Source organism: Zonotrichia albicollis, chromosome 2, assembly GCF_047830755.1.
Source record: "Zonotrichia albicollis isolate bZonAlb1 chromosome 2, bZonAlb1.hap1, whole genome shotgun sequence".
In the NCBI taxonomy this organism is placed as follows: domain Eukaryota; kingdom Metazoa; phylum Chordata; class Aves; order Passeriformes; family Passerellidae; genus Zonotrichia; species Zonotrichia albicollis.
In genome coordinates this window covers 26,813,855-26,836,917 of record NC_133820.1, presented here as the reverse complement: position 1 = coordinate 26,836,917, position 23,063 = coordinate 26,813,855, and the positions used below count along the sequence as shown (strand labels likewise).

At 41.1% G+C, this 23,063-nt stretch overlaps 1 long non-coding RNA gene across 3 annotated transcripts in view; it reads right to left on the bottom strand.

The window, feature by feature from the left end:
• LOC102070827 (uncharacterized) overlaps positions 1-21,480 on the bottom strand; it is a 44,273-nt gene extending 22,793 nt beyond the window's left edge. The window contains exons 1-4 of one of the 3 annotated variants that reach the window (XR_012578906.1): positions 21,157-21,480; positions 20,372-20,453; positions 12,340-12,398; positions 7,543-11,856 (exon numbers count right to left, since the gene is read on the bottom strand). This is a non-coding gene — a long non-coding RNA (uncharacterized LOC102070827). Of the gene's footprint in view, positions 1-7,542; positions 11,857-12,339; positions 12,399-20,371; positions 20,454-21,156 lie in introns of those variants that run through there. The other 2 variants (XR_003379673.2, XR_003379672.2) reach the window with 2 other exon arrangements.
• Positions 21,481-23,063: the final 1,583 nt, after the last annotated feature.

Sequence of the window (23,063 nt, the reverse complement as noted above, 5' to 3'; positions counted from 1 at the left end):
ATGTTTGTGGCAGCTTCACGATTTCTTTGAACTACCTTTATCCCAGAACATGAAAATAACTCAAATTTTCAGCTGACAGACAAAGTACTAATCCATTCCGTGCCTCACATTTTACAGACGTTGCATAATTTTCTGGCACCCAGCCACAAAAATTCTCATTTGAAGGAATGCTTTGTGGAATGACAACATCCAGAAGCAGGGCTTGCAGGACTTGAAGTGACCAGCCTCTCTGGAGCCCCCTAACCTTCTCCCAATTAAACATGCTGGGAATATTGTTATTTTATAATAATGGAGAACTTAGTAAGCGTTCAGTAATGGAAATGGAAACACAGTGTCCCTGCCCTAAATAACTCACTTCAGTTTCAATGCCATGAAGGAGGATGGGTAACAAACCAGAATAGAACAAGGAGTTCTTGGGAGGAAGCACACACTAGCTTTGACAAAGTTATGCATAAACTGAGGAAGTATAAAGTCATATTCAGAAGAACATCAGTCACTTAGCAAAGGTCTTGCATAGCAGGGGACAGACAGAAGTAAAAGATTTTTAGGAAAAGAAAACTGTAAAAGTTTTTTTCCCTCACAATTTTCTTGGGGGCTTGAAATAAAAGCGGATCAATATGGAAAAAGCATGACAGAATGGAGCAGCCCACTGCCACAGGATGTTCTGAGCATGGAGGAAACCGGCTGGTGGGGGAGCTGCAGCTGCATGTATGTGCCAGGGTCCTGCCTGGGGAGGGCATTTACAGCTCCCAGGGTTTCCAGGAATATCAGGAACAGGTGAAATGGCACAGCAGGACAAAGAGGTCCTGGGGATTATTAAAAGAAGGTGCTGGAAGTGGTCACAAAACATAAGATGTGAAGAGCATTGAAGAGGGCGGAAATAAAGATTTCACAGTAGCATGTCACAGATAATGTGGCATCTTCCAACCTATTTGGGCACCTGGACCTAGGTATCCAAACCTGCTCCTGTTTTGCTTCATTTACTTTTTCTGTTCTTGTGGAATTTGCCTTCATTCTCTTCTTTACCATCACCTTTCAAGTACTTCTGCAAGAATGTTTTCCTCCTGCACATGTCGTGACATAAAGAATTTTTCCTGACTTTTGATTTAATTTGCTCTCAGCAAGCCTCACCAGAAAAATTCTCTCTCAGTTCTTTACTTCATCTCAGTTTTTTCTTCATCTGCTGTTAATTTTATTGATACTTTTTTTTCTCTCAAACTCACTGAAAGCCATTTCCAGGAAACAATACAGAAAATTCAGCATTTTTTTTCATCAGGGATTTATTAAATGGATTCTGGTTTCCCTTTGCTGGGAAATAGCTGTTTCAGAAGATTGCTGCTTAATATGTAACAGCCAAGAAACACACACACAAAAAAAAATATCTGGAGTAAATAAAATAAAAATACCCATCATACTCAGAATAGGTAGAAAGCTTCCGACTTGTTTGCCCCATGCATAGGGGAAAAATGCAGGAGTTATTTCCTGGGAGATCACCATGAGCTGTGCAAGTAAGAACACTGTTTTGTGCATTGTAAGGTAGCTTTTCAGGATGGAAATACCAGACAGAAATAATTTCCTAAGAGTGCTGTGGTTGATGGTAGATAAACAGGAGACACTCAGAGCTGAACTAGCAATGAACTCTCCTCCAGGATGGCAGGGCTGGCAAGATGTCAAAGCCCATTATCCCCTCTGGAAAAGCAGAGGGAGATACCAAAGCAGACAGACGCTCCCCTAATGCCTTGTCTAAACTACATTATTGATCTCTGTCAAGATCCTCTGCCTCCCTCTGTGTCTGGCCTGCATGAGGCAAAGCTGCAATGAGCAATCCAAAGCACTCAAATTACAAGAAGAGCTTTATTGATAAAAAAGCCATTTTTTGCTTTTTACCTTAGCTGTAGCTGGGATAGAAATCTCCTGGGTTAGGCTTGGCAGCCCAGTGGGCAGATCATGAGTAGATCACTGAACATGATAAATTCCTACATGTGCAGGCAAATTTTAAAAAGCAGTGCTTGAATTGAGATGCCTTTGCTTTTGCTCAGCCCGAGGTTCCTATATCTAGACCCAGATTTTTTGCTTCTCTGAGCCCTTGAAACTTCCACTGATCTCTCTCACAGTCAGGAACTAGCAGTTGTTCTGAAAATCTAGCCTGGGGTGAAATTTAGTCCTGCTGTAGTTAAAAGGAACTTTTCCAAGATTTCATCTGATGTAACTAACTCTGAACACTCAAGAATTAAGTGCTTAAAATGAAATGAATGCATTTCCTGCCAGACAAAATGGAGAAAACTTTTAGCCACTTCTGTAAACTGTATTACAGTATCTGAAAAGCAGCATCTGTGTGATTGGGGAAAAAAACACCCCAGTATCAGTGAAATCTTCAAAAACTCAAAAGAAGGATTCCTAAAACTTGTCTTATATGCCTTTACTTTAATTTAGATTTCAGCTGCCTCCCTTGAAACAAGGAAAATTTTAATTTTTTTTTTTTTGTAATTACATAAACTAAAGTTGTTAATAGTGACTGTGAAGCCTGGCCCCTGGGGCACATGGCACATGTGGGCTGCCAAAAGGGCCAGGCCTCAGACTGCTGAAACAGCCTCTAATGAGGCAGAGTATTTATCATATATATTTTATTCCAGATATGGCATATAAAAATATACATAATGCCAAAATTCAAGTTTGTAGCTGCAAGTCTGCTAACTTCCTAAGATAAAAAATAATTATGGGGGAAGAAGAAGGACTATGAATAACTCTGGGAAGAAGAAGCCCTATGGAAAACTCTTCTCTGTAGCAGAGAGGAATCCATTTCAGACAAGCATAAGAGTGATCCATTAGCATTTGTGCAGGTCCTGAGCAGTTACACAAGAATGCAGCTCAATGAGATTTTCTGAATGAGGAGATAAATAATAAGGCTCCTGAGACACATCATTTGCATTCAATAATAGCTAGAAAATGCCTTAATAAAAATGAGCAGTAGGAATACAGGGATGGTAGCCTGCTCACAAGATGGGATTCTGGATGTGGGGTTTCCAGAGCTGTGTCTTAATTTAAGGGTCTAATTTAAGAAAAAATTAATTATACCCCAGAATATCTGCTTTTTCTCCACTGACTATAAAATGGACTAGAGGTGAGCACTCAGCTGGTGCTCACATTGTACTGCTGGGCACAAAAGAACTTTACCTTCCTACAGTAACAGTTTATTACAGCAATTGTGATTTTTCTCATATATATGAGGATATATACCTCATAATATTAGCTTAGCCTCCATCTCCCTATCATAGTTTCCTTAAGTTTTAGTTATCAGGCATTTGGTAGGGCTTTACACTGAATTCCAGTGCTTTCTATCTCATTGCTCTGATGGTTTCTGGGAGTATATAAGTGATTTTGAAAAGTCTCTCCAATTACTCATGTAGAAAAACATACAGGATGTCTGTGTTAAATATTAGATTAAAAATTAAGTAATTAGATTAATGATATTCTGTCCTTTACATCATGGAATAGTCTTAAATAATCCTTTGTTGTCTCCTCTCTTGGTTCAAGCTTTCTTTTGGGAGAATAGCTGCTGTCCTTTGCCATTCCTGAGCTGGCATTTTACTCACCAGTCTCTGGGCAAGGATTCCAAGCCAAACACCACATCCAGTGGTTTCTGTCTGGAGAGGATATGAGTCTTCCACATTCAGCTGTAGTGAAGAAGATTATAATAAAATAAAAAAGAATAAAAGATTGGGTTGTTACCACCTTCAATATTTCTGTTTCTCCTGAGGTAAGCAGTGGTATCGTCTGTCTACTGTACTTATTGCTTCATTGCTCTTATCTCAGACAGTATTTAATCCAAGCTAGGGTCAGAAGATTGCCTTGTAGTCTAATTAGAGATAAAAGAAATAGTTCTAATATTAAAGACCTTTTATAGGCTGTGTTTTGTGAATATTTCCTTGACAGAGGAATAAGTATTTTTATAAGCTATGTTTTCAGAGTAGTTGAGTTGTTTAAGGGCATTAGCCAGTGCACATTAATTTGCAGTAACATTTTAAAGCTTTAGAAAAAGATTCTCCCTGGATATTTGTGCCCTGGTGAATACTGCATAAAGGAAAGGGAATAAGATTTTTTTAGAATTTTTTTTTTGTACACCATGAGTTCAGCACTTTTCCTTTGTATTATTGTCTGTAAAACAGATCTCAGAGGTAACTTTACCAAGTGTCTCAGGATTATATTAGCTCCCTCAATGGACTGTTATGGGAACATTGCTATTTTAGAAATGTTAAACCATTAACTTCTGGAGGAAGTCAATGGTAAAAGCTGAAAGCTGCAAGTGAATGATGCCCTGCCAGGCATGACTCTGATGGCTGTGACAAGTGATTTGGAGTGGAAAGGATGGTGAGTAAGATGAGGCAGAGAAGCTGAAGCACACATATCCATTATAAGCTTGCTCTTTCTGTGGAAGATGTGACGCTGCAGAAATGATGCAATGATGCAAATCATGTTTCCAAGGAAAAAGCAGAAAATCAAAGCATTCTGATAGTAACTGTGGTGACATTACTATTATTCTGGAGCCAAGATAATACAGGAATGGGGGACAGGACATGTGAAACATTGCCTGTGCACAGCTATGCCCTCTCTGTTCTGGGAAGCCTGCATCCAGCTGGACCAGCTCCTGTGGCTCCCTTGCCACATGGCACAGAGGGCAAAGGGAGCTGCATTTTCCCTGTGTGGGAAGTCACAAAGATGCTGCCCTGTAGACTTCTGGTAAGCCCAGTGCTCCTCTATTCCAGCTTTGAGATCTTTAAAGAATGTGATTCTTGAATTTTTAGTCCATCAGAAAAACGATGTGGCTGCAGCCCAGTGAGATCTGCGTGGGATAAGCAGGATTCTTCTCACCTAATTTATGATGCCTCTGCCTCTGACGTAGATAATCTGCATCTGTTCCACTCACTGTAGACTCCCTTGGAGTCAATGAGAAGGAATAAACACTTTTAGGACATGAATCATCTGATGCATTTTAGACATTTACATTAGAGCTGGATCACTTCCATTGTAGCACTGCCTATTTCCTCTCTATTTGATTATAGAGAGAACTTGGCTCAGAAATAGATGTCACCATCTAAAGTTAGGTGGGATGAATCCCACACAGACAGCCTGTTGTAGATGTGCTAACTGAATGGGAGACTCAGGAGCATCTTTTTTTTTTCATGGTGCTCTGAGGAGGAAGCCTAGAAAAGGACTGAGAAGGGGGCGATGACCATGTTCTAGAAAAATCGGCGTGTGGTGCAGAGAATAGAAAGTATAAGTGCTGGAAAGAGCTGGAAAAGGGAATAAATGCTGCATTGAGATGATTGCAGCTGATAACAAATTATTCACAACAGTCTAATCTAAAGCTGACTGCAAAAAGATGTAGCAGAATCTTTTAAAACTGTGCAACTAGATAATAAAATGACAAATGAAAATTAATGCTCATAAGTGCAGAGTAATGCAAATGGAATAAAAATAACTCAAACTATTCATACATATTAACAGGCTCTAAATTAGGTATTACTAACCAGGAAATAAATTTTGGAATGACTGTGAATAGATTTCTGGAAACAGCTGGTCCATGCCCTTGGGAGGTCAAAAAAACAAATGAAACAGTACAAATTTTTGAGAAATGGATGGAGGAAACCCAGGAAATGTTCTTATTTCACTGCATAAATTCACAGTGCTTCCACAGCTTGAAGGAGTGTACAGTTCTTCCCCAGCAGCCTCAAGGCAGGTATAAGAAAGCTGGAGATGAAATAGAGAAGGGCTGCAAAGTGATCAAAGACCAGCAAAGAGAGACTTCAGCTTTCCAGTCTGAAAAAGAGATGGATGAGAAGGTAACATGATAAAAGCCTGTAGTAATATAAATGGTTTAGGGCAGGTGAATTGGGAGTTCTTACATGCAATTTTTTTTGTCCTTGGGGTTGAGGAGATATCCAATGATATTATCAACAGTGAATCAAAAAGAAAAAAACAAACACCACAAAAGGAAGTATTTTTACAATATTCAAAATTAAGTCATAGTACTTTTTTCAAGAAAAGGCCAAAAGGATTAAAAAGCAGATATTAGATTATATAAAAATTATCAACTTTCAGAGTATTAAACATTGTGGTCCAGTAAAAGTTCCCAAATATTGGCTCCTAAACAGCTAATTGCTGGAAAACTGCATTTAGTTTATCACTGCACTTCTATTATACCATGGGATACCTCTGTTTCCTGAAATACTGGCTAATAAGTGCTGTTGAGTCCATGTTCTGGGCTAAACTGGCATTTAACCTGATGCAGTGTGGCAGTTTTTGTGTTTCTAAGTGCAACAAGAGACTGAGGAATAGCCAAAAAGAAACATGTTGGAGGAGGTCAGCACTATGGAGGATGTTTGTACCATGGGCTAGGAAGCCTGGGCTGAGTAGGGAGCAGTTGTTGATTTCCTTGGATAAAAGCCTGGCATAAGAGATGGCAGCAAAGAACTCCACTGAAAGGCCAACAAGATGTAGCAACATAGATCCCTATCATGGGAAAGCCATTTGACTTGGGGAAACAGGTGTAAGTTATTGTTCTTTTTAGTTCAACATTGCTGTGAAGACAGAGAGGCCTTAGCTGAGGTGGGTTGTGGCTTGGCAGCCCTACTTGAGTATCATACCAAACCCACTGGACTTGGCTGAAAGGGGCTGCACTTGGGGCACAAAGGGCTCAGAGCAAATGCAGGATTGCTTCCCGAGGACTGCAGGATGGGCCTTCCCCTCTCCCTCCTCCCACAGTCACTGCACAGTCCTGGACATTTAAAGGCTGAAGTAAATAAACAGACTCAGATGTATTCCTTTCCTAAAGTACAGTCTGTAAAAACTAACGTAAGAAACTCAAAATCTGAGAGCAGACATGCAGTTTTCTTATAGGATAACTGGGTGGTGGATCATGATATCTTCAGGGGAGTTAGATCATAAGTGTAACTTTTCTCCCTAACTGTGACTGGAAAGGCTTCAGATCTGACTGTGTCCTGAATTGCTTATTCCATAAATGTTGTTTACATTATAATGATATAATTAGGATGGCTTAATGATGTAATTAAAAAAACCCTCAATTTTTATGGTTTACATTTTTGTCTGCAGATATGGATTCTTCTTTGCCTGGTATTAGCATGCAGAGTTGGAGCAAAGGCTTAATCTCTTCACATTGCATTCAGAAAATCAATTTGTTTTGCTAAAATGAAACGGACATACGGTGTCAAGGAACTCTATTTGAGTGTGACTAGAGATACTCATGACTTCACCAAGGTGTCAAAAAGTGTTCCTACTGCCTGCATTCTTCTGAAGGGAATAAAGTAATTTAGGAAGTGTCATACTGAGTCTACTGAATTGATGGCAGTACTCAGCAGGGTTTGGGATTGCACCCAAAGGGTCATTCTGTGTTGAAAAATAAGATGAAAAAAAAAAAGGGAAAATGCATCCTGATATTTAATCAAAATCCATTTATCTCTCCAGAACAACATCTGCAGCTTCCAGTGATTATCATCCTTGCCATGCTTCCCCCCCTCCATTAACATTCAGCAGAGGAAGGATGGGTGTCCTTTCTGCATTATCTAGTACCTACAGCCCTGTTCACTTGATTTCTATTCCAAACCTTTGAAAACCTCTCTTCCTGGTGATGCTGCCAACTACATGGGCTTTTAGATTCCTGGTGAAGTTGTCAGGACTGGCATAAACCAATTTGAATTTATAATTTCTTCCAAACTAGGGCAGCTTTGGCTTGGCAGCCTGTGGGATGTGATAAACGTGGAATTCCAGCAGCAGTAGGTGTTGCTTCAAGAAGCAGACAAATAATGTAAAGCTAACCTTTTATTTCACAGCTTTGTTTATCATAACCAAATTATAATAATTGTAAGTTTAGATTATAATGGAGCTCTGCTCACACTGAATGATAATCAAGGCCATGTAACGTGGTAGTTTTACAACCTTAATCTAAGAAAAGTGACAGGTGCTCATTGAGTCTTACTTCTGCACTGCAGCTAGAGCCATGACACACATCATTGGAGCAAGAGTTGAGTCCAATCCATCACCTAGGCAGGACTGTGGGATGAAGGAAATGGAATAAAAAGTGACAAACATCATTTGGGTGCAAAATCTTTGTGAGAACCAGTGTGTTATCACTTCATCCCTTCCAGTGTACCATGAGCAAATCTGCATCTGTTCTGCAACCATTTTATCAGCAGAATCTTAGCATAAAGTACACATCAAGAAAATGTTGAAAAAATAAGAACTTTTCATTGGAGAGATCAGGGGAGTTTGTTAGAAGCAACAGAGTTTTACAGCTGCCTTGCCAGACTTGATCTTGAGAAAAGTGAATTTCTACACTTAAGCCAAAACACTGTGACGCCTGTCTTCTGTTCTTGATTCAACAATCTTTAGATATAAAATATTCTGCTGTTGTCAGGATTTTCTTTTCAAGGCTGAAGTAACATTTGAGGAAGCTCAGAAACCCCCCACTGAATTCAGGAGGTGTTGCAAGGACATTCCAGATGCTCAGGTTAATGCACCTAAAATCAGTTTCATTGTTTCTAAAAAGTGTTACATACAAGAAGAGTATTATAAATGCCCATAATTGTAAATAATTTCAATCTTTAATGCTTTAACACTACTACTAACACAGATATTCTCTGATTCCTAAAAATGCTTTGATGATCTCTAATTTGCTTTTAATGAAAACCTTGAGATTGCACTCTATGATCTCCTTCTTTGTTTTCCAGTAGCTTTACTTTTCAAGAATGATTTTATTTAGGTGCTTTTTCTTCTGTTTTCCTTATGTGATATTTCCTCTCTCAGTCTGTGTGATTTGGATGCTTTTCAGCTCTGATTTTAGTGTAGGCAATTTTCTCCAGAGAGCTTCAGCACTGAATTCCAAAGAGGATTTGTACAGCATTTTCCAAGGTGCTTAGCTTCATATATGCATCAGACATGACATGGTAACAACTTGGAATCATTACTAGAACCCCCATCTTCTTCCACTTGCCTCCCAAGAAGTAATTTCATTGCATTCCATAGTTTCTCTTCCTGACTGCTAGGCACAGAACAAATGGTTAATGCTTTTAAAATAGGAAAGCTGAAACTGGCTGGACTTGCAGAGGTTGCAGCCTGGACAAATTCCTTTACCACTTGCCAGGTCCAATCAATACCCTCCTTTCCTTTAATATGGTTCAAAGTAAAAAACCACCACCACCACCATAAACAGCACTCAAGGGTTTAATTTATCAAGAAAGGCATTAATATTATCCAGACATAGTATGTAGTGATTAACCCTCTGGACAGAAATTACTAACTCCAGATGAAGGCACATTTTTTTGCTATGAGACATCTTTAAATGATACATACTTCAAATTCACATTTTCCTATGAATGGTACCTTCTGTCATTGATGACAATTCCTATGTGTCCTAAGACACATCTCTCAGGGCTCCCTGCACCTCCTGGGACATTCTACTTGCAGTTATCTAGGGAGGAGTGTTTGCCCTAAATACAAAGCAGAAATGCAGAAACTGAACAGGAACAAACCTCTGGGCACTTGCAGTCACCCTGTACCAAGTTTGGCAGCACTGACAGTACTGCTGCATCACAGCCAGTCGCTCTGCCACTACCTGCAGCTGTCAGCTTCTAGGAAATGCCAAGTGTCATCATCTTGTACTTGGACCTTAAATATATAATGCCTCCCAGCACAACTTATAGCTAAACTGAACATAACTGCAGGGCCCCAGCCATGCTCTGTTCAGCTCTAGTGGCTGATCCATTTTGCCAACTGGTTCACATTTCACAGCACATTTGAAGAAAATATGAACTATAGTTTAGCTCATTTTTGAGGCTGCTGTGTCTTTTTGCCCAGACTGGGGCCTTTCTATTTGCAGACTATCAAAAAATAAGTAAAGTTAGAATTTGAGGGCCACCTTCTGCGCCATGTTCTATTAACACCAGCAATCAGGGGTTCACCTGGAACACAGACAACTTAATTCAGTATGGCCAACTGCTTCACCTCCCCTTCTCATCATCTGAAGTGTGGACAGTGGAATTTAGAGGTTGGTTATGTAGAACACAGCCCACTGTGTGGGCACATCAGTGTCTGCTGCTGCTACCTGCTGAATTAATTGCTTATCTAGGGAAAACTGGCAATCCTGTGGGACTTGTGTTTTTAGCATGGAAGGACCTGGTTTTGCTCTGTTCAGGCAATAGAGTTAGTACCCTGGGAATAGTTACACAAGTACAGTTACACTTCAAAACACATGTTCAAATCCATTAGAGAAAAGTGCCATGGCAATTTTGTAATTCCTATTTATGTATAGATATTTTCTATCTCTGTATTGCCCAAATTGCAGTACACAGTCCTAATTGGCCTGAGCTCTTCAAGAGATAGCTTTCTGAAAGCTTAATGCTTTCTGAAAATGGTAATGCTTCCTGAAAAAGGAAGAAGGACTCAACAGATGAAACTTGATGTACATTTCAGGAACTCAGCATGAAAGCAAGCAGGTTCTACATGCCACCCACTCACTGTTCCCATGGCTAATTGCTGCAGGATTACCTCTTCTTTCTCTTCTACTGCCCATGTAGGTGAGCAATGAGTTACATAAGGGGCCAGACTCAAAATAGCCAAGTTCATTTTGGCAGGTTGTTTTTCAGATAGGACAGTATTTTTCTAACTCTGTTAGAGTTTGAGGCAAAACAACTTGCATTGCACCACAAAGATGGAGAAGAGGTTGTGAGGAAGGAGGCCTGGGATTGTTTAAACTGCTGTAAGTGACACAGTTGAATGAGAAACTATGGCTGGAAATCAGTTTCATGGTTTTTCTCTGTTCCCAGCAAATTAACATTATGATTGTTTCTCTGCTTCAATCTCACACAGAAGCAAAATGGGGTACAGAAGTCTATAAAAAGGAAGTAATTAATCTCAGCTTCCTGCGAAGATCAATGTTTTTCTGGACAATCTTTTGCTTAGTGTGAGCTTTGTGTGCTGCAACTGCAGGACTGTCTGAGAACTGCTCTAGCAAGTACATGCTGGTATCAACACCTATCAATGGGCAACAGTAGTTGATGGCAGGGTCATGTTCTGCCATCTGTTTGTTCATCTTTCCCATGTGGAAGCCTGTGAAAATTGGTCCTTCTTGTTTCTGCTAGGAAACAGTTGGCCACAACTGTGGAGTGGACCACAGGAAAGAGGGAGCTTGGATCTGGGGTGTGTTATTGGTTAATCCTAATTTTTCCCCCCTAGAAATCCCCATGCAAACACTGAAGGTATGCAATTGTTCACAACTTTTTGCAAGGAAGTTGCTTCAGCCACCTTTGGAAGCAGCAGGTCAAATGAGGGTGTCACCTTCTTCAGACTGAAGAAGCTTCAGTTTTCTTAAATATTGAGCATTCAAATTGAGGCAACATAAGAATAAGTGTGAAAGGCTTAAAAATACAGATGATTTTTTTAAGGGACACTGTTAAATGGTAACTGAGAGCAATTATCTTGTTTTAATGTTTATCTCTTACCAGTGTAACTTCACTTCATTCTACTGTTTTTTCTCTTGATTTTGTTGTATATGACTTACATCTTTATGAAAGAGATTGAGATCAAAGGAATGATGAAACCACCAAGAGTCACTTTGTCATTTATTCTTCTCACTGTCACTAAAGCAGGACAGTTTCATAATCAACACAGATCTCTTTATGAGATTTTCCTTTACCCAGGAAAGCATTAAAGTGCCAGCCCAAGTCTACTGCTGTTCAGGAGGACACATCTTGGGCTGATGTATATTACTGAGCAGAGATCCCTTCCCTTCACTGTATTTAATTTTCTGTGCAGATGTTTATTATGGGCATTCTGGAGATATACCTAAGGAAAGAATCATTCTATTGAGCAGGACATATAAAACATGTAACTAATACACTTCTGTTGCAATATAGCTTTTATATTTGCATTTTCTTGATGTTTGTTTAACATCAACAAAATGATCACATCAAAGTTCCTGCTGAATTTACTTCAGCAATTTCATAGAATCTGATTAGAAGAGTTTTTATTTTCAGAATGAAATACAAAATGTAATAAAAGGCAAAAATAGGAAAAAATGTCACTGAACTGCATTTAATTAAACATAATGCAAAAATAAGAAAGGATATAAATTAAGCAATTAATATACAAGTACAGTTGAGAAAAACAGCAGCCACACATAAAGGAGAAATAGTTTGATGGAATGGTACTAAGGTTATCTGAGTTTTTGTCAGTTTATGTGATACTTCATTCACTTGTAATCAACTTCCCTTACATTTCTTAAAAGATTATACTTATATAAGACTGCAAAAAGAAAACTGCACTTACCTTATTTGCATTTTCAGCACGGTATAGGTAAACCAGCCACAAGGTGGCAATACACCATGCTGCAAAAAGATAATTACTACATTTTGTCTGATTTTAACCCCTCCTCAAGTGGCTGAAACATGCTGCCTTTTTAGCTTTGGAAAAATTAATGCAGACTTTGGGAATCTTGATGAAGAACAGTCACAAAGTAATAACTTTAAGAACCCCCCCAACTAATCCCTCTGCTATTATAAACAATTTATTTCTCATTTCTTTTCAGTCTTCTGTTGTTTCTCTCCATTACTATGGCTTGCAGGAAGCTACTGTTTGAAGGACTGAAAAAGCTATGGGATACAATATCCACTAACATCCCTGTAGAAAGGGACAGGTCTGTGCTTTAGGAGGCCACAGACACTGATTGCTCTTGATAGTCAAAGCATGGCTCCATCCGTAGTGAGAAAGAAACAGATGCCCTTGTCCTCTGGAATAATAAAAACAGACACAGCCTAAAGTTATGAAAAGGGTAGAAATGTGAGGGTGCATTGTTCAAAGACATGTTCTTAGGGACTTTAAATGGAAAGTTATGCAGTAAACTTTAGACTATAATAGGAAAAGGTGGCAAAAAGACACTTGAAGGTTTTGTCTGACCATAAAATAGCACTGAGTCACCAGTATGAGGTACTTGCAAGGAAGGTTAATGTAATTACAGGAGTTAGCAGGTGAAGCCTCAGATGTCCTGGAAGGATGTGGCATTGCTGTTTGTTTGCATTCCATTTGCACCACAGCGCTCTGGTACGTCAGGGCTCAGCTGGCAGGGCAAGGAGACATTCTCCTCCTTTTCCCTGGATGTGTAAGCCAGCTTTCTGATGTGGTTGAAAGACAGGATGCTGGGAAGTGTCTGGCTGACGTACGGCATTTATGGAGTCAGGATTAAATTAATCACTAGGTCTGAAGGCAGGAGGAAGTTTTCCCAGGTCACAAGGTCAGGGATTGTTCAATGTGGTTTATGTTTTCCTGGGTAACAGAAGGGTGTCACCTATATCCTAAGGCAACCTGGGAATTTCATAATTTTCTTCTTTTGAAGTGTTGCAGGTGACTTTTGATCTTCTGCTACCGCCTTCAGCTTGTGTCACATTGTGCAGAACAAGTAGATCTGTGGGCTGTCTTGGGTAAATGCTTGTTACACCATGCACTACAACAGAAGGGCTCTGGCCTAAAACATCTAAACATCTCTTTGCTATATGACCCTATAGCACAATACTGCATCAGTCCTTGTCTCTAAATGCTTGGGTTTGAAAATGCTAAGGAATCACTGATGTAGCCTTAGATTTATCCATAAATAAGTAAAATATGGAATACAGAAACATAAAATAATTTTGGTTGAAAAAGAAAATCATGGAGTTCAACCATTAACCCAACAATGCCAACCCAACAAGTCCACCACAAAACCATGTCCCCAAGTGCCACAACTACACATCTTTTCAAATACCTTCAGCAGGGTGACTCAACTACTTCCCTGGGAAGCCTGTTCCAGTGTCTGACAACCCTTTCAGCAAATAAATTTTTCCTCATATCAAATCTAAACTCCCCTGGTGCAATTTTTAGGACATTTCCTGTTGTCCTATCTCTTGCTGCTTATAAATGTAACTGAGAGACTGCCTCTCACCTTGCTACAACCACCATAGTTGTAGAGAGCAGTAAGATCTGACCCCCACCCCTTCCAGACACCTTTTCCACAGGTTAGACCACCCCAGCTCCCTCAGCCACTCCTCATAAGACTTGTGCTCCTGACCTTTCCCCTGCTTCTTGGCCCCTGAAAATATACCAGCACTTCTATGTCAAAACACACTGTAGTGAGAGGCCCCAAACTAACCTAGCCAGTGCCGAGTACATGGAGACAATCACTGCCCAGGTCCTGATGGCCACACCAGTGCTGATCCAGGCCAGGATGCCATTGGCCTTTGTGGTCACTGGGCACACCCTGGCTCATGTTCTGCTGCTGTCAACCAGCACTCCCAGGTCCTTTTCCCACCAGGCTGCTTTCCAGCCACTTTTCCCCAAGCCTGTAGTGGTGCCTAGGGTTGTTATGACCCAAGTACAGGACCTGGCACTTGGCCTTGCTACACTTCAAACAACTGGTGTTAGCCCATCAATCCAGCCTGTCCAGATCCCTCTGCAGAGCCTTTTAACCCTCCCAGCCAGCTTGGGGTCATCTGCAAACTGACTGAGGGTGCCTTCAGTACCCCCCTGCAGATCCTCAATAAAGATATTGGACATGTCCCATGAGCCTTGGGAACACCCCTTGTGAGCGGCCACCAGCTGGATTTAGCTCCATTCACCACCACTCCCTGGGCCTGGCCATCCAGCCAGGTTTTTAGCCAGCAAAGAGCACACCCATCCAGGCCATGAACAGCCAGTTCCTCCAGGGAAATGTGGTGGGAAATGGCGTCAAAGGCTTTACTGAAGTCTGTGTAGACAACACCTGCAGCCTCTCTCATCCACTAAGGGGGCCATCTTCCCACAGAAGAAGACCAGGTTAGACAACATATTTATTCCACTTCTGTAATTTTGGGTAGTTTATTCCCTACCCTGCTGGCTGTGAATTGCCATCTTGCTAATATGTTTTCAGACTGCCTGCTGCTCATAAAGATCCAAACAAGCAAATCTGTTGAACTGTTGACTGTTTCTGATGACCATGAGAAAGATCACATTTTATGCTTTTCTATCCTCTAAAGAAAATCTGATGGTGCAAACTGAAATCCTTCCTGCCTCTTTTAGACAGCTGGGCTACAGTTTATGACTGGAGTTTGAATTGCTAATACAATTTTGACTACAGTTCCCCATATTTCATGTATAGCTTAAAAATTTAACAAGGAATTATATGCATCAACCTAGGAATTTTTTATTCATTTGCTCTGCATGTTTCTCCATTACATCCATGAAAGGATTGATGCATACCCTAATTAACCACTTCGGTTCTTTTTATTGTAAATTGCATTTCAGCTACTGTCTGCTCCTTGCTGATGTACACTTACAATGAAGACAAACATGTTTTTCTTGGAGGAATCACATTATTACAACATGAAATAGAGTAGTTTAATGAGTAGTCCAGTGTCTTCTTCTGAATACTGTTTATTCTATGTACAGCAGAACAAAGACATAATGATGTTGATGGAACTATTTTATGAGACAATAACCCACACATGGAATACACTCAAGCTGTAGGGTAATATATTCATTGTTCACATTGAAACTAAGAAGGACAGAGATGACTGGCATTTATAGGGTTTGTGTCTCTCAAGTACTAGATAGTTCCAGCTGAGTTTTTTGCTTTGGCTCCAGGTTTTTTGGTTTTTGTGACCATAATCTCTAATCTGTAGCAATCTGTGTTGTAGTTGCTATCAAAGTTGCATTAACTTTTTATTCAACTTCATTTCATTGATACCAGATTTGGAAGAAAAAAAAAGAGTAAATTCCACCTCTTGTTTACTCTCTTTCATGTGCGTGAATATGTCCAGAAATGCCTTCACAACCTCTATTATACAAGAAATGCATCATGGTTAAAAGGGGAAAGAGAGAACACCCATAGAAATAATGTCTGTCTATCAGTTCATAACAGGTCTTTACTATAGTCTGAGATGTGGAAGAGGTTATTGGAATGCTATGGATGCTTCAGACATTTTTTCAGTGGCTCTTTTCCTCACTCAACAATATTCTTTTTTTTTTTTTTTTCAGAAAAAGCCTGTTTGTGAGAAAGGTTTAGTCTCATTTTTATGAGACATCTTTCTTAGTCTTCTGAGAAAAATAAACAAATCCAGATTCTTTTTGACAACTAATTTTTCCTTTATAAAATTAAGGCACTTCTAAAAAAATTACCTTTATAATGATCAAAACAGAATTTCTTTGTCTAGACAGTGTTTTTTGAATTTGCTTAATTTATGAATGCAGTTTAGATTTTGACTTATGGTGATTTAGTAAGGGAAACTGAAAAATCTTAGGAATTTTCGTAGAAGGGAAACTGTTTTGTTGTGCAGCTTTACTGATTATAAATAAGTAAAGTAAAAATACTGATAATTTTCTTTTAGTAGCTCCACAGTCTGCCTCTCACGTGTGGAAAAATATTTTCCTTATATTCCTGTGCTGCTGGTCATAAGTCCTATATCTTTCTGATTTAAAAGAAAAGGACTCCAATAGATATCACTTTGGTTTCCTCCTTATTCATGGTCTCCTTGTTGACACTTTCAATTTGCTCCTTGCTTGGTGTGGTATATGTCTCCATAGCGTTCTGTGACCATTTCATTCTGTGTAAAACGATGGCTACATGCTGCTCCTGGCACCTGCAGATGGGGAATTCTTACTGGATACTGATTTTGCACATTTATCTGAAATGCATAAGAATGTTATAAAAAGAAGTCTCAGATGCATGTTACTACTGGAACACATGTAGAACTCCAAAGGTTAAAAATCTGGTTGCAGTTATGTGGGAAGGAACAGAAAAAAACAGGAACAAAAATCAGGACCATTCTCAGTGAGTTTAGCTAAGAACCATGAACAGCTTTTTCATGGTTCCAGTTTTGGTCCAGCTTTTTCCAGTTTTTCTGGGCACTATACTATCAAGGAACTTATGTGTTTTGTGGAGTTATTTTCTGTTTGCTTGTTTGTTTCCCATTCATATATCCAAACAAAGTCAATCAGGAGTGACTCAAGGAAAACTGAATCACTTCTTTCCAGCCACTTAAAAACGCAGATACCAAATTTTTCAGCTCCAAGTGCACCATTGCTGTGCATTTAAATGACTAAGTACACATTAAGATCACTACAAGCCTTTCAGCCAAACTTTTCCCATCTCTTTGTTCTCTCACTCTTTTCAGCCATATAGATTTTCCTGATATCCTTCCTTTCCTTTTCTTTACTCTGACTCATTGATTACACATTACTAATGGGTTTTTCTGTGCTTTAGTTTCTCCCTTTGTGAAATAAAGAACATCTATTTTTGCTGTTGGGTCAAGGTAATAGATTTATTAGGAATACCTCAGCTAGTCATTGATATGTTCCCATTAGGAGGCAGCTCCTTAAATCAAACCACTGAGGTTCTACTTCTCCATGCTCTGAGGTAATTTGAGGTATTCAAATACTGCTCACATTCCAAGCTATCTTGAAAGAAAGTGAAAATACTATCTTACATTAGAGTAGTAAAGTATTCTGGGGAGAAGGTGGCTGGCTTGTTTGTAAATGGGATAAGATATGCAAAAATTAGGATATCTTGTGATAGAGATTTCTCTCAGAAAGTAAAATGTAACAATATCAGTTTTGTTTTTTTCTTAATGTGTGTGTGTGTGTGCGTGCATGCTTGCTCTGAATATTGCTTTCAGTAACTTATGAGAATTATAAAAGCAATGGAGAAATAGGCACTGGATTTGGGTGCTTCAGTAAAAGCATTGCCAGCAGGTCGAGGCAGGTGATCCTGCCCTGTAAGGCTGCATCTGGAGTGCTGTGTCCAGTTCTGGACTCCTCAGGACAAGAGAGACATGGAGATCATGGAGTGGAATCAATGGCTGACTAAAGGACTGGTGCATCTCTCTTATGAGCAAAGGCTGAAGGAGCTGTGCCTGTTCAGCCTTGAGAAGAGATGACTGAGAGGGGACCTCATCAGGGAATGTAAGAGTATTGGATTTGCATGGCCAGTTTTGGTAGCAGGGGGGGTTACAGGTGGCTTCTGTGAGAAGATGCTGGAAGCTTCCTTCATGTCCAGCAGAACCGATCCCTTGTGGCTCCAAGACAGGTGTGCTGCTGGAAAAGGCTGGGCCAATTCAAAATTATGGTAATACCTCTATGACAACATTCTTAAAAAGAAGAATTTGAAAAAATTATTGTGCAGGTGTAATTGCAGAGCAGGGGAAGGACTCTTCTCCCTGAGCAGTGATAGAAACAACATGTAATGAACTGACCTTAACACTCATTCCCTGTCTTTCTGAGTTGCTGCAGGGGAGGAGGTAAAGCAAGGATTGAGGGAGAGATGGGGAGAAGTTGCTTTTTAAGGTCTTATTACTACTCATTGTCCTGCTCTGATTTGGTTAGCAACAAATTCATTTAGTATCTCTAATTCAAGCCCATTTTGTCTAAATGGTATTTGGTGAGTGATCTCTCCCAGTCCTTATCCCAGCTCATGGATCCTTTGTTATATTGTCTCTCTCCTGTCCATCTGTGGATGGGACTGAGAGAGTGGCTTTGGTGGGTGTCTGGTACCCAGCCAGTGCCAGCCCACCACAATAAGTACCAGAAGGCAGTATGTCAAGACGATGGAGCCAGAATCTTTTTGGGGGTGCCAAGCAATAGGACGAGAGGCAACAGGTAGAAACTGATGCACAGGAATATAAGGAAGATTTTCTTTCCCATGCAGGTAGGTAGGTGATCAAGCACGGGAACAAATTGCCCAGAGAGGGTGTGGAGTCTCCCTCACTGGAAGTGCTCAAGAGCTGTCTGGACACAACCCTGTGCCATGTGCTCTGGGATGACCCTGTTTGAGCAGGGAGGTTGGACCAGATGATCCACTGTGATTCCTTCCAACCTGACCCAGTATGTGATTCTGTAACTTGTGCATGAGGTACAGAATAATGGTTGAGGTTGGAAGGCACAACTGGAAGTCATCTAGTGTGAGGTCTCTACTCAGACAGAGTCACCTAGAGCTGTTGCCCAAACCATCCAAGTATGGGCAACCTATATAGGTGGCCTGCACTCAGGTGCTTGTTCCATGTATGGAATATGAGTCTCCTCTTGAGGGCAACCTTGGCAAAGCTCAAAGAGTCAATGCTGTTCGGGCCTAACCTTGAAGAATGAGCAAAAAACTCAGCAGACATGCTATGAACTAAGCCTCATCCTCTCGAATGCAGAGGGAGCTAATCTGGCATGGTCATTTATCATGACTATTCATGGTCTGTGGCTGTGATATGGCCTCCTTCCTGTACAGACAGAGAGAAAGGAATTCTCAACTCCTGCTTCATGGGAACATTTGGACTTCCTCATTTGGCCAAATTTATGTGGGGAATCTCTCAAGGAGAGTGTTCTTCCCCTCCTGCCTCCCTCCTGTAACTGCCTAAAGCCTTTGAAGCACAGTGAGTGCTTCGTCTCCTTTGTTAACTGCCTTCAGACTGCTCGTTAGACAGCACTATTCACAGCTGAGCCTGGCTGTTCACCAGGAAACAAATGTTATCCAAATTTCAGTTCAAAATAGAATAAATTAAAGGCATTTAATCTCAATTTCAGTCCTTGCTTGTTTTTCTCCAAGCTGCATGATTTAGCTGCCATTTCTAAATCATTGTTCCCAGCTTCTTGTCACTTAACATCTCTAGCATTTCAAGCAGATTAATCTTGAATCCTTTATTGTGTAACCACATTTCAACTAGAAATAGCAAATCCTAGACATTCTGAATCTCATCGTGCATCATATGTAGCCAGTGTTATTGCTGCAAAGTAAAAACCAAGCAAGGATGAGTGTGTAGTGCTCCCTTGCATTGAGTGGAAAAAGAGGGGAAGGAGTCTCCTCTGCCCATGCAGAGAAGTGGGATAGCACACTGTTAACAATCTGCTCTGTGTGGCATTGGCTGGGTTTCCTTCTGGGAGCTGAAGGGGACTCTTGTATGGCTACTTCCAGATCTCTAACTTTATCAAAGTTGACACCTTGCTTTATGTTATTAAATATATATAACTTTATATGTTATTAAAATGAATCTTATTTGCATATAATCTCATAATTAGTGCAGAAATAGCAGAAATTGGATTAGTTACAGTAAAATTGTGAAACAGCAAGGAGGAATGTGGGAGAAACAGGTACTGTAATCCCCACCAACATGTTGGGAGTTTTGTGAATCCATAGGTTACAAAACATGTTAAGTCAGTACCAAACAGTGGACTTTATTTCCTTTTATAACTTCAGTGTAATTTTTTCCTTAATGGTTCTTCCACTGTCTCCTATCTTATGTTGCAAATAGGGCTGTTGAAAAAGAAAACCCCAAACCCAACAACCCAGAATGACATGGACAGTTTAATAACAGACCTGTATTACTTGGGAACTGTGTTGAAGTCATGAAGGTGTGGAGACTCAAGAGGCTTACAATCACCCCACAGGATCACTCCATCTAAGGCAGGAAAAGCACATGGCAAAATGGGATCAAAGGCTGAATTTTATGATTTGTCTTCTTTGAGTAGGGGAAACTATCTGTTGATATGTGTAAGACAGCATGTATCAACCACTTGCAAAAACAGCAGTGTCAGGTAAAAGATACACATGCTCCCACTTCAGCTGTGAATTCTTAAAGCCAACACTGGAAAATTCAAAATCCCTTTGGTTTAGAAAGCATTTTGAAAAGATTGTGTTCCTATGTTTTGTGCAATGCTGCCTGTGAAGAAATCAGTTCAGGAGTGAAAAGGCACACCAAGCTGGTTTCTGATGGAAAATATATGAGGAAATTATGTGGGAACTGAATAGAGGAAATTCAGTTCACTATTGTGGTGGAATGGGAACATTCTCTAGGAGGAGGAGATACCCCCTAAAATGAGATTTCGGGGTTAGGATGGTAAAGAACTAAGGGGATTTAGAAGGGTTTCAGGTTGATGAGGGTTTGGATTTCATCTGTGGAAGGAAACGGTACCTAGAAAAAGACTGTCTATGGGGTTCTCTCTTCCCTGCCCGTCCCTATTGGGACTGACAGTCTCTATTGTCACAACCCCCTTGCACACACGGTCACCTGTGCCCTCCCCACCCCTGCTGTCCCCGCAGACCCTCGCTTTACCCCGTCATTCTCCACGTAATTCCCTGCTCAGCCTCCCGCACGTCCTCACCTGTTTTCTCCACAAACAGCGTGGGGAAAAAAGATGTATGAAAGGTGAACGGCAGCAACCCTGTGATAAACGTAGAGATAAAGGCAGCACTGCCGAGGACAGGCACCGTACTGCCGCTGGCTGTGCTGCCGCGCCAGCCCTTCTATAGCGGCCACGGCGCTGAGAGGGGGGAGGGCCGCGGAGCTGGGAACTATGGAGGTGCTTTTTCCGCGCAAGGCGGCGCGGACCGCCCACAACCTCCGCCCGGGGCCTCCCCGACACCGCTCGGTGTCCCCTCGACACCGCCCGGGGCCTTCCCCGAACCCCGGCCGCCCTCAGCGCCTCACGCCGGCCCCGCCGACAGGTGGCGCTGCCCCTGGCGGCCGGCAGGTGGCGCTGCCGAGCCGGCCCGCGGGCACCATTTGTCCGTTTAGTTTCGTGCGAAGGTGAGAGAGGAAAAGCCTCTAGACGCATTTGAGAAAATGAAAGTTCAAAGCAGGCAGGGTGGCAATGAGGACAGAGCCACGGAATTCCCCCCTCTTCTTCCCAACGTGCTCTCGTCCCTGCCCCATCTTGCACGGAATGCAGAGTCATAGCATGTTAAGGATTGGAAGGGGCCTCAGGGACCCTCTTGTCCCATCGCCCCTGCCCTGTCCCTGGCACGGACGCTTCCCACTGGAGCAGGTTGCTCAAGGCCTTATCCAACTTGGCCTTGAAAACTGCCAGGGCCGGGCATCCACAGCTTCTCTGGGCAACGTGTTCCACTGTCTCACCACCCTCACAGTAAAGAATTTTGTCCTAATAGATAACTGAAATTTCCCCCTCTTTCAATTTGTTCTCATTCACCCTTGTCATTCCAAGACATCACTACCACTACAGTTTCTGACAGGAGCTTTATGTCATTTGTGGGTGTTTCTGTGTGTTAGGTCTTGTTTCAGCGGGGAACATGCTTTCACAATGCCAAGGAAGCATAAAACAAGTCCTGTGACATTGGCCTGGGTGCTCAATAAAACTGTAGTGGATTCAGTGTGGGGATGAGCTTGTGGAAGAGTCTCTGTCAGAGCTGCCCACCTCCACAGGACTTGGATTCATCTGGAGTTGCTTTAATGTGTGTTTTGCTGCAAATGGTGCTCGGACTGCTTGGGGTTGAGTTTTCCAGCTGGCACCAGCTGTGTGCCAGCCAGGACTCACTGGGTACTTACACTGACATCTTGAGACTTCATCTGGAAGCTGAGTTCTGCCACTGGTAGTGCTGCAGTCAAATTCTACTGACCCTGACTGGAGAAACCAGCAAGGAGTTCACGTTACCACCCGAGGCTTTGCAGCAGGTAACCTGCTGATGTCTGCTTGTCTGTCGGTTTCTCCGTCCTCTCAGTAGTGGAGTTCAGCCATGTTGTCCTTGTCAAAGACTAATAGCGTTAGTGACATTTCTACCAGTTTTTCAAAACTTTTCAGCAGACCTGAAATTGGCTAACCGTGTTAGATAAGAGGTAAAAAAGAGATTTATGTTTTCCTTGTTCTGCATAAAAATCTTTAAAATGTCAGCCAGCTTGGTAAGGAGAGTGAGACTTTTCACTTCAAGAGATAAACTTCAGAGTAAAAGTTTGTTTCTATGACACAGCTAAAAGGGAATTAACAGTGGGAAATTAAGAGCAGCCCAAATTATCAGGAGGGAAGGAATTTAAATAAGGGTAACATTTTAATTGGCTCTGTTTTCCAGAGTTTCATCTATTTTGCATAAAACTGGCTAGAAAATAGCTGCTTTAAAACGAGTCTTGTGTTTCATGTATATACACTATTCCAGGTACTTGAATAATATGTTTAAAAGGACACAACATGAGAAAAAATGGCCTGACTTAACAATATAGATTTCAGCAAAGTCAGATTAGTGATTTATGTTTTCAGCTGTCTATAAAAACATGTGGTAA